Consider the following 14,999-nt stretch of genomic DNA (forward strand, 5'->3'; position numbering starts at 1 on the left):
TATCTCGTTACTAGATATGTTCGCTTATCTCGTTAATGTCAAAAAGTTTGCGTTACAACCGTAGTTATAAATTGGCAATGTCGGCGCGTCAATGAAATTGTTACTGAAAGTTATAGTTATCATGTCAGTCACACTAGAAATACTAATCTATCTATTTATCTTCTATACTTATATTTATACCTATAATAAAACTGTATTATAGGTATAAATATGTAAAAAGAAAACCTCTTTAATATTATTTCTTTTTGGTAATTCAAAAAAAAGTAAATTTTAATTTACTTTTTTTTTCATGACATTGTCACATTTTAAATATTCGATACATTATTATTGACTTAACAGCAAAACATTAAAATTTTTATTAAAATATAAAGTAGATGTAAATAATAGCTTTGAATGTTGTTTTTATATTTTATTTATAGGTAAGTTTTAGTTTAGTATTTAATTTAATTATTTAATGTAAAACTTAATATTGTAAATAACAATTATATTTTATTTATAGAAACACAAACAAGCTTTTATTACTACTATCACATTCATGTGAAATAATTATCATTATAAATATAAAAGGTCAAATTCGTATATTGAAGATATTTTCAATATTTTTATTGGTGGACATTATACAATCGATACTGAAGCAACAATTTTTTTTTTCGATTTTTTGTCTGTCCGTATTTTATAATGACGCATAACGCTGAAACTACTGAATGATTTCAAATGAAACTTGGCATTGTTTAAGATACGGAGAAGATTATAGGATACTTTATAAAAGGGTTTGAACGTTTGTATGGAAAGTCACTCATTTTTAGAGTTACATTTATAAGTATAGTAATAATTTAGAATTTAAACTATCGTGAGTGTTATTCATATTAAATGATTATGAAACACGGCTAAAACTCACGTGATATTACGTCGGAGTATGCCCGACTAGTTTCGAACCCATACGGGGCCCTTAGTCATGAGCTGGTTCTTGCATCGCGGAACGATCCAAACTTTTGTTTGGATCGTGCCGTGGAGTTTTAGCCGTGTTTCATAATCATTTAATATAGTAATAATAAAATTTGCCCATAAATAATGAAAATGACGTTGACGTAGCCTTTCCAAATACAACTTTTACAAACTAATTTCGTTCTCGAGTCAGTACGACACGCAGCGTCGCATCAGTAATTTTCAATATTATTCAAGAAAAATGGCGTCTTATGTTTTTTTAATATTTTAAAAACTGTTTACAAATACTAAATAACTAAGATGGAGTATTTTTTATTGGTAATTATTGATTATTAATTAATTTCCGTAATTGTTGTTAGTGTTAAATTTTGAAATACAAATTATGAAAGTGTTTGTATATGCGGATGTCAAGGAGACGCATGAAGTTTGTTCTTTTTTTTATGAGTTTCACCATGTTGCTTGTAAAGACTCATTCTGGACATTCTTCATTCTGTGTTACATGTCTTTTGTTCATCTCTCTCTTTAAATGTAAATCTATCAGCGGATACGACAGTCCACCTGAACTGATAAGCTTTAACCCTTTCCAAAGAATATTGTATATACAATATTTATCCAATTTACACAGCGGAAGTTTACAAAATGCAAAACATTTTTCGCAATTTTCGTTCACCATTTGTTTCGGACAGTGATCGATTGCGCACCAAAACACAGGGTTGTGCAAATATTTCACGACCAGCGACCTCTGTGACCTCGAAGAGCCGATGGACGTTGGGGTCCCAAAGTGCTGGAATAACGACCCCGCAATAGTAAGCGCAGTGTTGGCCGACCCCCCACCAGATGGACTGACGACACCAAGCGAGTCATTAAGGATTCGCTGGATGCAGGTGGCTCAGTATCGTGATGTTTGGAAATCCCTACAAAAGGTCTATGTCCTGCAGTGGACGTCCATCGGCTGATATGATGATGATGATGATGACCTCTGTGACTCATTAGGGTTTCCCATCATTTGTGAATCTCGTGTGGTTTCGGGTTCAGCTTCCTTAAAAGGCCTGAACCCCGGGAGGGGTTGGAAGAGATAATCCTGGAAAAATCGAAGGTTCCCGTGGGATTTGTTAAAAACTGAATTCCACGCGGACGAAGTCGCGGGCGTCTGCTAGTTTAATATAAAATAAACTGCAGAATTCAGAAAATGTAGTTTAAAATAATGATCTTGATACTTTTGTCTTAAATACGTAATTTAATTTCATTGTTCGACAACACAAGACAAGGCACTTAAAAAATTTTGCCCGGGGACTGCGATCGTTTTAAGAGTAAGAAGTTTTTAAAAGTTTTTTCATAATACTCACTAAGTATTTCTTTGTTATTAAAATGGTCACGGAGCAAATTGCAATTAGTGTAGTGTACGTACTTACGTTTTATGTATATTAGATACATAAATTTTTAACAAAATTTTAGTATAGTGTTTAGAACGGCAAAAATGGTTTTAATTCTTTGTTTACGCTTACTTGAAAACGTTTTGTTGGACAAAAATACCTGCAATTGCTTATCCCTTTCTATAACAAATAATCAGCGTTTCATCCATATTAGATGTCTCAGAAATAACAAACTATATATAAAAAATAAAAAAAGCAATTGTCCACCGGTTCTTTTAGAGAAAAAGATATAGATTTAATATAGTGTTTTGTACCTATTCTATTTCATTAACATTGTTAAAACTTTAAAAAGGTTAAATCTAATAAATTAATAATAATAAAAAGTAACTAAAATATATTATAAATATTAAGAAACAAGGTAACAAAATTTTATGCATTGTAGTTCTCATATATTATATTAACATTTCTCTTTTGACTATTTTGTGAGTTAATATACTACTACAAGCGGACCCGGTCAAGCTTCGCTTTGGCTTATATGCACTTCTTCCCTATCCAAAGTCTTATCCTACTAACCTACCCCACCCTACCCCTACCCTACCCCTACCCTACCAGATGCATGTATATTCTCGTACATAAAATGTTTATGTTAATGTTGATGTTTATTCAAGGTACGTCTTGAACTCTTGAGTAGTATTTTACAACGTCTCTAATCTAGTTTCGCAAATCTCGAGAGTGCACCGGCGGAGTTGCAAAGCGGACACTATCAGCGACTTGGTAACTTTGTTGCATCTAGCTAATTCCTCGTCGGACTTCCCCGTGTAACTGTACCTCTAGGTAGAGTTTGCATATAATATCAATAGCCTTATTTCATACTTGTTACTTTGTGCATTCTAAGAAATTAAATATCATGTGTCTCACATGGTGAAGGAAAAACATGCATACGTAGTGCCCGTTGAAATACGGATAAAATATAGTTTAAGACACTCACAGATAACGTAGTTTTCTATCTAAAAAAATCAAATTGGGTTCAGATGATCCAGAGATTATTTATTATTTATCCATTTATTATTAATTAATTAGTACCGACAAATCCATTTACACTAATTAAGAAGGTTCATGAAAAAGAAAAGGGAACAAAACACTACAGTAAAAATAAACAAAAATAAAAAAAAACCGATTGACATAGGTACAGAAATAGCAATAATGACTATAACAATTACAATAATAATTATAACAAATTACAGAAAGAAATTATTTAAATTACATCCTCTCGCAAAATTGTAGAGATCTATAACTCTCGTTATAGATCTCTACAATTTTTAAAATAATTGGACGTAACATGAGAAACCATGAAAGCCCAGTGGATCTCTGCCTTCAATTCGTTGGGCGTCTGTTCGAATTCGGTCCGGGGCATGCACCTCCAACTTAATGAAATATTACATTTCTCAAACAGTGAAGGAAAAACGTCATGAGGAAACCTGTATACCTGGATTTTCTCAATTATCTACGTGTGTGAAGTCTGTGTGAAGTGAGCCTAACCTTTCGCGTTCAGACAGGAGACTCGTGCTTAACAGTGAGACGAGTATGGGTTGATAATGATGATATTGCATACAGCATTCGATCGACGTTCTCTAGTAACATAGCCTAGAAAGAGTTTGAATGATATTTATACTAATATTAGCTGTCTAGGCACGTCTCGAGTTGAATTTTACAACGTATCTAACCTAGTTTCGCAAAGCTCGAGGGTGCACAAGAGTTGCTAAGTGGTCAATATCAAAGACTTGGAAACTTTGTTGCATCAAGCTAATTCGTCATCCTTCCCTGGGTAACCGCTAGAACGTGTTTGCAAATATGAATAAACAGTAGAAACCTCCGTACCGACTCTTAAATGTATGGTAGAAACCAAATGTTTTTACGTTTAATTTACGTAAAAATTAATTGGCGAGCCGAGCGTAGAAAGAAAACAAGAGCAAGTTTTAAATTATTTTATATATATTTAAATTGTGTCCTTTTGTCAGTTGACGTTATATTACGAAGTATCACATTTTTGTAAGATTTACACAGGTAGTTTCACAAGAAGTTTAAAGTTTCATATATTAACGGCACAAACAGGCCGTATTAAAAGTTATATTTGTGTTGACACAAGTTATAAACTATCTGTATGTAAATGTGTCTTAAAAAGTGTCTCAATATTGTAACAATTTTTGTTCAATTTTGTAACAAATAGTACATAAAGTTTAACATTTACTAATATTGGTAGATTATACTGCATTTTGCGCTGATCGTTTATTTCACTCAGATATATTTTGCCAGTAGCTAAATACAGAAAAACTCTACAACGGATTTTGTTTTCGAAAACAATTTCAACTTATACTAGGGGTTGGTGTAAAAGTTTTTAAAACACATTCAATTGAATTTTTTAAGTACCGTTTTCTACAAGTATCATGTTTTATATCCTGGGATCCATAGATTAATTATCTATTATTGGCCATAAAGTTCTAGTAATTGATGTTTTGAAACTCTTCATCTCCGGAAAATATATTCTAACTATCGGACGACCACGACTTCGTGAAACTCGATGTAAACTTGCAACTACCCCTACCCTTACCCTACCAATTTACCCCTTCAATTTTTTAAATTTTTTTCTGTCCTAAGAACCTTCTGACAATAACAAACACATAAAAAATAGTGAAATTGGGTTCATCGTTCGCGCATGATGGTGTGACTAAGGGATATATGGATTCATTTTTATATATATAGATTTTAAAAAAGATTGACTAATGTTATAATTGCGAAAGTGAGTTTGTACGTGTTAACCGTAACTTAACATAAAGCAATTTCATCCAGAAAAATAACAAAATCATCCGAAGGAATAGAAATAAAATTGCCGTGGCCTACTCGAATGTCTAGTAAATTCATACAAGAATTCATTTATTAAAATAGGTATATTTGTATTAGTTATACGAGTATATCGTATAGTATATAGGTAAATATATATATATATATATATATATATATATAGTATAGCATGGTATAGTATATAGGTACGTGAAATACCAGTATAATATAACGATACGTGTCTACTTGCACTATGTTACGCGTAATGTAAAAACTCTTTAGAAGTTTTCGAACAAAGACAATGTGTTTGAAGGAACCAAAGCACATTACGATATTGGAGAGCGATGCACGAGTCGGAGCGTTCATAAGAAGTTTCTATACCGTACTAAGTGTCTTTGTTTTAAAACTTCTTGAAAGGTTTTTATATTCCGTCTCTCGTCTGTAGTGCAAGCAGAATCTTGTACGTTCTACATTCTACTGTAGAATGTGATATTGTTTTCTTTGATTTTGTTGGCAGCGTTTTAAAGATCGTTTTTTTGTGAGTGATGCGATGCGATGCCAAATCGCAACGCGAAAGATTGCGAAGCGATATGTTATAGCAGTTTTTCAACTAAAAATGTTCTGGATAGCTTAGCAGTGTGCAAGGTTATTGCTATGCAGTGGCGTACAGAAGGATTTTAAATAGGGTTAAGCACTATGCGTACAGATAAAAAAAATTGAAATTCCTACGCCGGTACGTCGAGTCGCTAACACCCGAAAATGTGTTACAATGTTTAACCTACAGATCACTTAGGTACTATAACCACTTGTGCAAATCTCTCGGAGAGTGCTCGGACAAGCATTTTTGAAACGTCATGTAATAAATTAAAGTCGAAAGATTCATTTAACTCTTCATAACTCCGAATGATCCGAAACTCATAGACCTTCAAGTCAATGAAGCATTCAATTCCTTTCAACAAGGATTAACATAAGAGAAAATGGCGTGAATAGGTACGTAACTCTCATTTTCTTTTAAAGAAAAGCGCATACAAATTTCAGTAACATGTTCTCAATATATCGACAGAATTCTTCCAAAGTTTTATTGAATAAATATGTAGCCGAGGAGAGCTGTCGTACGCATCGTGCACTCCGAATCTGTGGCTCTTTCAAATGTAGGGTGACCATCTTACCTAATAGTGAAGTTCTAGATTCCATTAATTCAAGCAGCTTAGCATTCCGGTACGACGACGCGTAGAAACCGTCAAAGGTAGCAGTGGAATAAACTAAATAAAAAAAAAACAAGAGGTACCTACACCCTCTTGTTTTTTTTTTAATAAGAATATTTACCATATATTTTATAATATGACCAATATTCCCATTCCCCTTCAACTAGTCGGGAAAGACTATGCTAGGAGTGGGTACGACAATAGACGGTGATGAGTCTAGAATGTACTCTACTCGAAAGAAGAAGTTAGTCCCTCGCAATTTACAAGACGTGTCTGCTGTCAAAATGTCGCATACCTGTACAACGCAACAATGATGCAAATCAAGGTGAAGTATATAGTTACACAAGTATCCTTTTTGGGCAGGTAAATTAAATTTTAGTGACATTTTTAGCCCATGTCTTGTTACTACCTTTTTCGACAACGTACTTGCAAGTTTAAAGTCCCACGTATAAGCCATTCATTTATATGGATTCAATAACCCATACTAACATCATAGAGAGCAGTTAGATATTGAAAGTTACTTGTATGAATGAGTAGGTGTATTTATACTATCATTAAAATTATGCTTTAGTGATCGCTCTTCATACAAAAGTAGCGGACGCCCGCGAATTCGTCTGCGTGAAATTCAGTTTTTCACAAATCCCACGGATACCATAGACTTTTCCGGGATGGTCTATGTGTTAATCCAGAGTAAAACTTATTTAAATTCCAAATTTCAGCCAAATCCGTTCAGTAGCCGCAACGCAAAGAAGGAACAAATATACACAATTACACACAAACTTTCGCACTTATAATATTAGTGTGTAGTGTGATTAATCTGGATAAAAAGACAATCATTATCCTAGGTTTAAAAAAATCTGCTAAGGAGTCAAAAGATTTTGGTCTCTCATCTTTTGTGAAAATATGGACACCCTCGTGAGGAGCAATTTTTGTTTGTACGTATCGAAAGTGCTGCCTATAAAACTGCAACTGAAGGTTCTTCAATATATTTTTACAATGTGTTCTTGTTTTGGGCGTCCTCTAGTTTTGAAATAAAAGTTGTTTGACCATTGCAAATACATCTTAGGACCACTGTTGACCTGCTACTACTTCGTACTAATATACTCAGAGGCACAATTATCCGCCCACTTCAATATACTCGCGTCATATTAAAGAGGGTATATAATTGTGTCTCTGAGTATATTATGAATACGAAAGTAACATATCCAATGGTGTTCCAATCAATTCTAATCTTCACATTTTTTATAGAATTTTGGAAAATGGTAATGTAGCTGCAGGGGGTCTACCGGAACCAGCGATGAGAATGAGAAAAAAAACTTTGGCTTAAAGGGATGTTGAAACCGATGGCTTTTGTTGCCCTTGTGATATATAGAAGGCCTGTTAAATGATTGCAGTGATTGGATCCGATATCTGCACGACGCGGGTAGTTTAACAAAGCTAGTACGAATAGGTAGCTATTAGTAGTTGGAAGCCTGACAATTGTAATGCTTAATTGAAATAGAAATAATTTAACAATTCAGGCGGTTACCTACATTACAGGCATTGTTTAAAAGGTCTTTTGTCTAGTTAAGTAATTAATTTTAAGCGAAACTGATTGCTGGAATGTTAAATCTGGTTAAAATGTTATTTGAATTTCTGATTTTTGTTAGTGATTAAGTTCGCTTACGATTGTTGATTTACAATGGCAGTAATAAGTTTTTCCGAAGGACAAAGACTAACTTTTTGGGTTGTGTTTAGTTGTGACTTGGTGGAGGGATCTAGGTATATGTCGCCGTGGAAGCTTGGCTCACTGAAAAATCTGTAATCTCAAACCTAATAATTATCATGTTTACTCTTTAGTTATTTCGAATCGACTTATTATCTAGTAATCTAATCATTTTGCAATCAAAATACTGTTCCGTTTTGATTTAATTAATAATTAGTCTCTCAAGTAATGATGACAGGTGACAGCAGTAGAAAAGAAACTCTTTAGGTTCTGTGTTGAGATTTTGCTGTCGTTTGCGGTTAAATTCTTTAACCATTAGAATCCTACATTACAGTACCTATCCCTGAAGAACATAGGCTATATTTTATTCCCGTATTCCTACTAGAACGGGAAGTAGGTATATAGGTAAAACCGTACGTGGCTATCCATAACAATATTATAAATGTGAAAGTGTGTGTGTCTGTCTGTTTGTTTGTCCGTCTTTCCAAAACAGAGTGACGATTGGACGTGATATTTTAAGTGGAGATAGTTGAAAGGGTGGAGAGTGACATAGGCTACTTTTTGTCTCTTTCTAACTCCCCACTTCCCTAAAATGAGGGGTGAAAGTTTATATGGAGCATTGTCAACCCATTTTCGGCTCACTACTGAGCTTGAGTCTCCTCTTAGAATGAAGGGGTTAGACACGCTGGCCCAATGCGGATTGGCAGACTTCACACACGTAGAGAATTAAGAAAATTCTCTGATATGTAGGTTTCCTCACGATGTTTTCCTTTACCGTTTGAGACACGTGATATTTAATTTCTTAAAATGCACACAACTGAAAAGTTGGAGGTGCATGCCCGGACCGAATTCCCTCCGGAATCCGAGGTAGAGGTATTATCTAATACTGCTACTGCTACTGGGCTAATGATAATGGAACATTATCTAATAATAATAACATAAAACTAAGTTTAGTAATCACGAATAACAAGGTATACCCCTAATATAGATACCACAATACCTGTCATAATAACAGGTTGGGGGAAATATTGTTTGAAGAAAGTTTCGCGAAGACGTCCTGTCCTCTGTTCTCTAATAAAATACTTTTCCAACATTATCACAACAGACATAAACTACCCGCGTCGTAAACAGATGGCTTTCAGATATAACTTCTGACTCTTTGATTTATTGTTGCGACCTATGTATTACATTTTGTTAAAAAAATATATATTTGTTATACAGCAGTGATAGCCCAGTGGATGGGCAGGCTTCACACACGTAGAGAATTAAGAAAATTCTCTGGTATGCGGGTTTCCTCACGATGTTTTTCCTTCAATCAACCCATATTCGGCTCACTGCTGACCTCGAGTCTCCTCTCAGAATGAGAGGGGTTAGGCCAATAGTCCGCCACGCTGGCCCAATGCGGATTGGCGGACTTCACACACGCAGAGAATTAAGATAATTCTCTGGTATGCAGGTTTCCTCACGATGTTTTCCTTCACCGTTTGAGGCACGTGATATTTAATTTCTTAAAATTCACACAACTGAAAAGTTGGAGGTGCACGCCGCGGATCGGATTCGAACCCACACCCTCCGGCATCGGAGGCAGAGGTTATATCCACTGTGCTATCACGGCTTTTCATCGTTTACTAAGCTATTAATAAGTCTGTGGACTATCTTATTTGCTAAAAACGTTATAATCGCGCTGCTTTTAGAAATCACAGTAAAAAGAAATCCACTGAAGTTTTCTATTCAAGCGAGTTCGAATGCGATCCATTTTCTAAATCTTCTTGTAATGGGAGGTGCTGCGGAATCTTGAGCTGACTAAATCTTTTTCTGTGCGAGATCGAGTTTTCTAATGTACTGCGAAAATGGCACTAATCCGCAAAAGATTTGTTCGCAAGAAAAGGAGAATGCATCGAAGTCCAAGTTATTTGCTCTAAGGGAACTTTGTGAATAACTAGCTGACGCACACGGTTTCACCCGCATGGTTCCCGTTCCCGTAGGAATACGGGAATAATATATAGCCTTCCTCGATAAATGGACTATCTAACACTGAAAGAATTTTTCAAATCGGACTACAAATTCCGAGATTAGCGCGTTCAATCAAACAAACAGACAAACGAACGAACGAACAAACGCGATTTCACCCGTGTAGTTCTCGTTCCCGAGGGAAAACGGGGATAAAATATAGCCTATGAAACTCACAAGTAATGTGGTGTTCTATTAATAAAAGAATTTTTAAAATCGGTTCAGTAGACCCAGAGATTACCTCCCATAATACTTTACCTTTTTTTTTTAATTTTTTTACAAGTTAGCCCTTGACTATTATCTCACCTGATGGTAAGTGATGATGCAGACTAAGATGGAAGCGGGCTAACTTTCGGTTTCTAAACGGCATCGTACCGGAATGCTAAATCACTTGGCGGTACTTCTTTGCCGTTAGGGTGGTAACTAGCCACGGCAGAAGCCTTCCACCAGCTTGACCTGGATTAATTAAGAAAATCTCAATCTCCCCAGCCGAGGATCGAACCCAGGACCTCCGTCTTGTAAATCCACCGCGTATACCACTGCGCCACGGAGGCCGTTAAAATACCTCTTTATGATATTAGTATAGATTACAGAATTTGTTAATTCACGTGTAATATTTTTTTTGCGAAATGATTTTATTTTTCTATCTAAGGTTTGTTTGTTCATCATCAGTACATGATATGGTGATAAAAATCTTCATCATAATCATCATCCACTGCTAGATATAGATATCCTGTACGGACTTCCAAATACCACAGTCGCGAACCGCCAGCATTCAGGAGCTCCCTGCAATCCGCGTATTGCCCTCGGACCACCTAGCAGGGGGTCATCGCTTTTCCAGCCGCCATCCCAGCATCTTGGGACCCCAACGTCTCTCATCCGTATGTCATCACACGCACTGTTCGAATACTTCCGTCTTCAGGGACTGAGGAATTTTGGACGAAAATATGTCGCGAAGTGTGTTTTATTTATTAGCAACTGATATTTGGTATTTGGTTTGTGAATATTTACGACAGCTAACATTATTTATACCGCAATATGCACCAGCAACGAGCGCGGAAGCCTAACAAAAGGCTGTCGACGCGTGAAGCGTCACTCGGAATACGTAAACAGTTTTCGCAAAATGATATTTTGTCTCAAAATCCTATGTAATATGATTTTGTGTATAACTTGCCCTTTAGCGTTAGTAGAAGTACAAGAAAGGAGATGGTCTAAAATTGTATGGAGCCCAGGATCAGTCATTGTTAACTGGCGGAAATAAAAGAAAATATTTTTTTAAACTATTTTTTATTACACAAATCTACGAATTTACTTTAATTCTTTCGAATTAATATTCATTCTCTCCCAAGTAATACAAAAATAATATGGGTATTATTGGTGGATTGATGACGGTTTCAATGCAGTAGTCGATTTGACGTTTGCTGTCAATTGTCATGTCATAGTTGCTCTAAGGGCGCCATCTTGATATAACTCAAAAATTTGAGTTTTAATTTTATTTATTTATTTTTATGTTATTCACTCATTTAGATTTTAATAAAATCCTTGTATTTTTAAAATTTTAATGATACGGGGTACAAGAGTGTACCTGAAATGGACATCTCCTTTAAAAAAAGCCGTGATAGCCCAGTGGTATGACCTCTGTCACCGATTCCGGAGGGTGTAGGTTCGGGTAATGTGTTCCAGGTCATGCACCTCCAACTTTTCAGTTATGTGTATTTTAAGAAATTAAATATCACGTGTCTTAAACGGTGAAGGAAAAATATCGTGAAGAAACCTGCATACCTGAAAATTTTCTTTATTCTCTACGTGTGTGAAGTCTCAATCGTCCCACCCGGGGTCCGCAGGGCCTCCGTCTTGTAAGTCCACCATACCACTACGCCAGAGCCGTGATAGCCTAGTGGATATGACCTCTGCCCCAATTCCGGAGGGTGTAAGTTCTTATCCGGTATGGGGCATGCATCTCCATTTTTTCAGTTATGTGCATTTTTAACCGACTTCCAAAAAGGAGGAGGTTCTACGTTCGGCTGTATGTTTTTTTTTTTTTTTTAAGAAATTAAATTTCACATGTCTCAAACGGTGAAGGAAAAATATCGTGAGGAAACCTCCATACCTGAATTTTTTTTTGATTTTTTACGTGTGTGAATTAATCGTCCCAGCCGGGAATCGCACCCAGGACCTCCGTCTTGTAAAACCACCATACCACTACGCCAAGGAGGCAGTCAAAAGTCTCAATATTTTTTTTTTTTTTTTTTATTGTTACAAGTTAGCCCTTGACAATCTCACCTGATGATGTAGTCTTAGATGAAAGCGGGCAAACTTGTAAGGAGGATGATGAAAATCCACACACCTTTCGGTTTCTACACGGCATCGTACCGGAACGCTAAATCCCTTGGCGGTACGTCTTTGCCGGTAGAGTGGTAACTAGCCACGGCCGAAGCCTCCCACCAGCCAAATTAAACATATATACCAAGTACCAAAGTCTTGAGCCTCCAATTTAAAAACACAACCCAAGTAAAGTCTCAAACAAAATTAAAGCTATGAGGTTCCCAATGCAAAAGCTTTTTAAAACCGTTATAACATAATGTGAAACGTAGCACGTACCACGGACTAATTTGACCTCATTGTTGCCAAATTACCACGAGCTAATTCCTTTATCGTGCCCGCTATATGATAATGGCTCTACGCCAGATAACTACACCATATTCAAATTAGATTCTCACATAGAATGCGGTGAAATTACTTCATATCATATCTTCGTCCGTGCAATGGAAGTTGGAGTCAGTCTTCATAAACGTCTAGAGCTGGGAACTGTTTAATTCTATTATATTCTCAATTGCGGCCGCAATGCGCCATTCTATTTCTTTGTGTATCCGGCGAAATACGTTTGCTGGAGTGATAAAACTTGCACTGGACAGAAATACTTTTGTATTTTGTATCTGCAACGAGAAAGCTGTTTTGACATTTTGGGTGTTTATGGAGTTTTGGTTATTCTGACAATTAAAATTTTAATTTTTAAATATTTTTTTGACAATTCGAGCCAAAACGCTCCATGATGGTCTATATTTACGAAATCACGTTAACACTAAACCTTTCCAAACGGAGTGTTTGATAATGTTATTAGTTGTTAATTAGTTTGACGTTTATTCCTTTAGTGACATCAAGTAACATCGTGACGTCACAAAATGGACGATAGCGTTATTGACGAATCCTGGGTCGACTTAAATGAGATACTCTGTTTTCATTCTATAAGAAATTTTAGCTAAATTCTTAACCTGGAGTCGGGAAATTGGTGTTGTTACAACCGCGTGCCTCGTTTTTACCGTCGGTTCCTGTCATTATTATTAATGTCTTTTGTTTATCTGATTTCATAAAGAATCTATTTTTTTTAACGGGAGAACATGTTTAACCCTTTAATGCGAATAATTTTTCAATATTTTAACTCGTCAAACTACAAAATGTCTCAAATTTTGATTCTTTAACTATAAAGTTAAGAAATGTATTTATTTTAAGTTGATTAATAAGACTTATATTAACACTTACACTTTATTTGTTTTAACACACCCATTTTAGTCTTAATCGTGTCTATGTAAGTGTTTTAATCACGGGTCCAATTGGACCCACGATTCTAGTTACGTTAAAAAAATAGCGATTCCCGTTTTGGGTTATAATTAAAGAGTTATTTAAATGCACCAGTGTGAATACAGATATGTCTTCAGTCTGTCGGGTGATTAGAAAATTAGCTAATCACTGTACCATCTTAAAACAATAGTATTAGTGTTGAGTTAGGCTACTAACTCGGTTGAATTTCAAACAACTTTTGCAAGAGTGTAATAGGCGAAATTTAAACTGTATTCTCTTTTAATTTATTGTACTGCATTTTTCAGAAAGCTCACAACAGAATGGACTTTGTGTTTCGAAATAAATTCATCAACATATCCCAGTTTATCACTAAAATTTGTGTCACACAACGGCATGACAGAACATTTTAACTGCGTGCTGATTTTTAAAGTCATCCAAACGAAAATTTTCTGAATTTACATGTCAACTATCTTCGTAGAGAAGTTATTCGTGCGTATTCCTTGTAAACACGGATTTATCTCTTCGAATTTATCGCCTTTCTCTCCGATTTTCCTTATGAGTGCATCTTTGAACTATTTTTACGGGTCTGTCTTTATCTGAGTAAACTTATTGTCTTCTTATATCTAAAACTATTTTGACAAAATGTATCCAAGAGTGAAGGAACGTATTTTGTATGCGAGGCGTCTTTTGTTTCTACTACGATTTTGGTTTTAGCACACATAGCAGTATGTTTGACGGCCTTCGTGGCGCATTACAAGGCGGAGGTCTTGGGTTCGATCCCCAGCAGATTTCTTAATTAATCCAGGTCTGGTTGTTGGGAGGCTTTGGCCGTGGCTAGTTACCACCATCAAGACGTACCGCCAAGTGATTTAGCGTTCCGGTACGATGTCGTGTAGAAACCGAAAAGGGTGTGTATTTTCATCCTCCTCCTAACAAATTAGCCCACTTCCATCTTAGATTGCATCACTTACCACCAAGTGAGACTGTAGAGCTAACTTGCAAAGAAAAAAAATCTCATATCAACTTGGAAGGGGATCGTAACTCTCGACTCGGTTACGACTCGGCTACGGCAAGGCAAAGCCGCGCTTACGGCTATCCGACCTCAGGTTCACGGTGAGAGAACAATGCTACTGGGGTTATTGACCTCTTATAATAAAAGGACGTACAATCATATAGAAAATTTCACTTAAAAACTGGCCACTTTTGCTCAGACAGTTTTAGAATTATTGGTAAAGAAAATTATACCTTTAAATATAGTCCAATATTCAATAAAATCCCAAATTCAGAGCAAATTCAACCTTACGGATTGAGTTTAAGGTTAAATTCACAAATGCGATTAATTGA

Source organism: Bicyclus anynana, chromosome 17 (assembly GCF_947172395.1).
Source record: "Bicyclus anynana chromosome 17, ilBicAnyn1.1, whole genome shotgun sequence".
In the NCBI taxonomy this organism is placed as follows: Eukaryota; Metazoa; Arthropoda; class Insecta; order Lepidoptera; family Nymphalidae; genus Bicyclus; species Bicyclus anynana.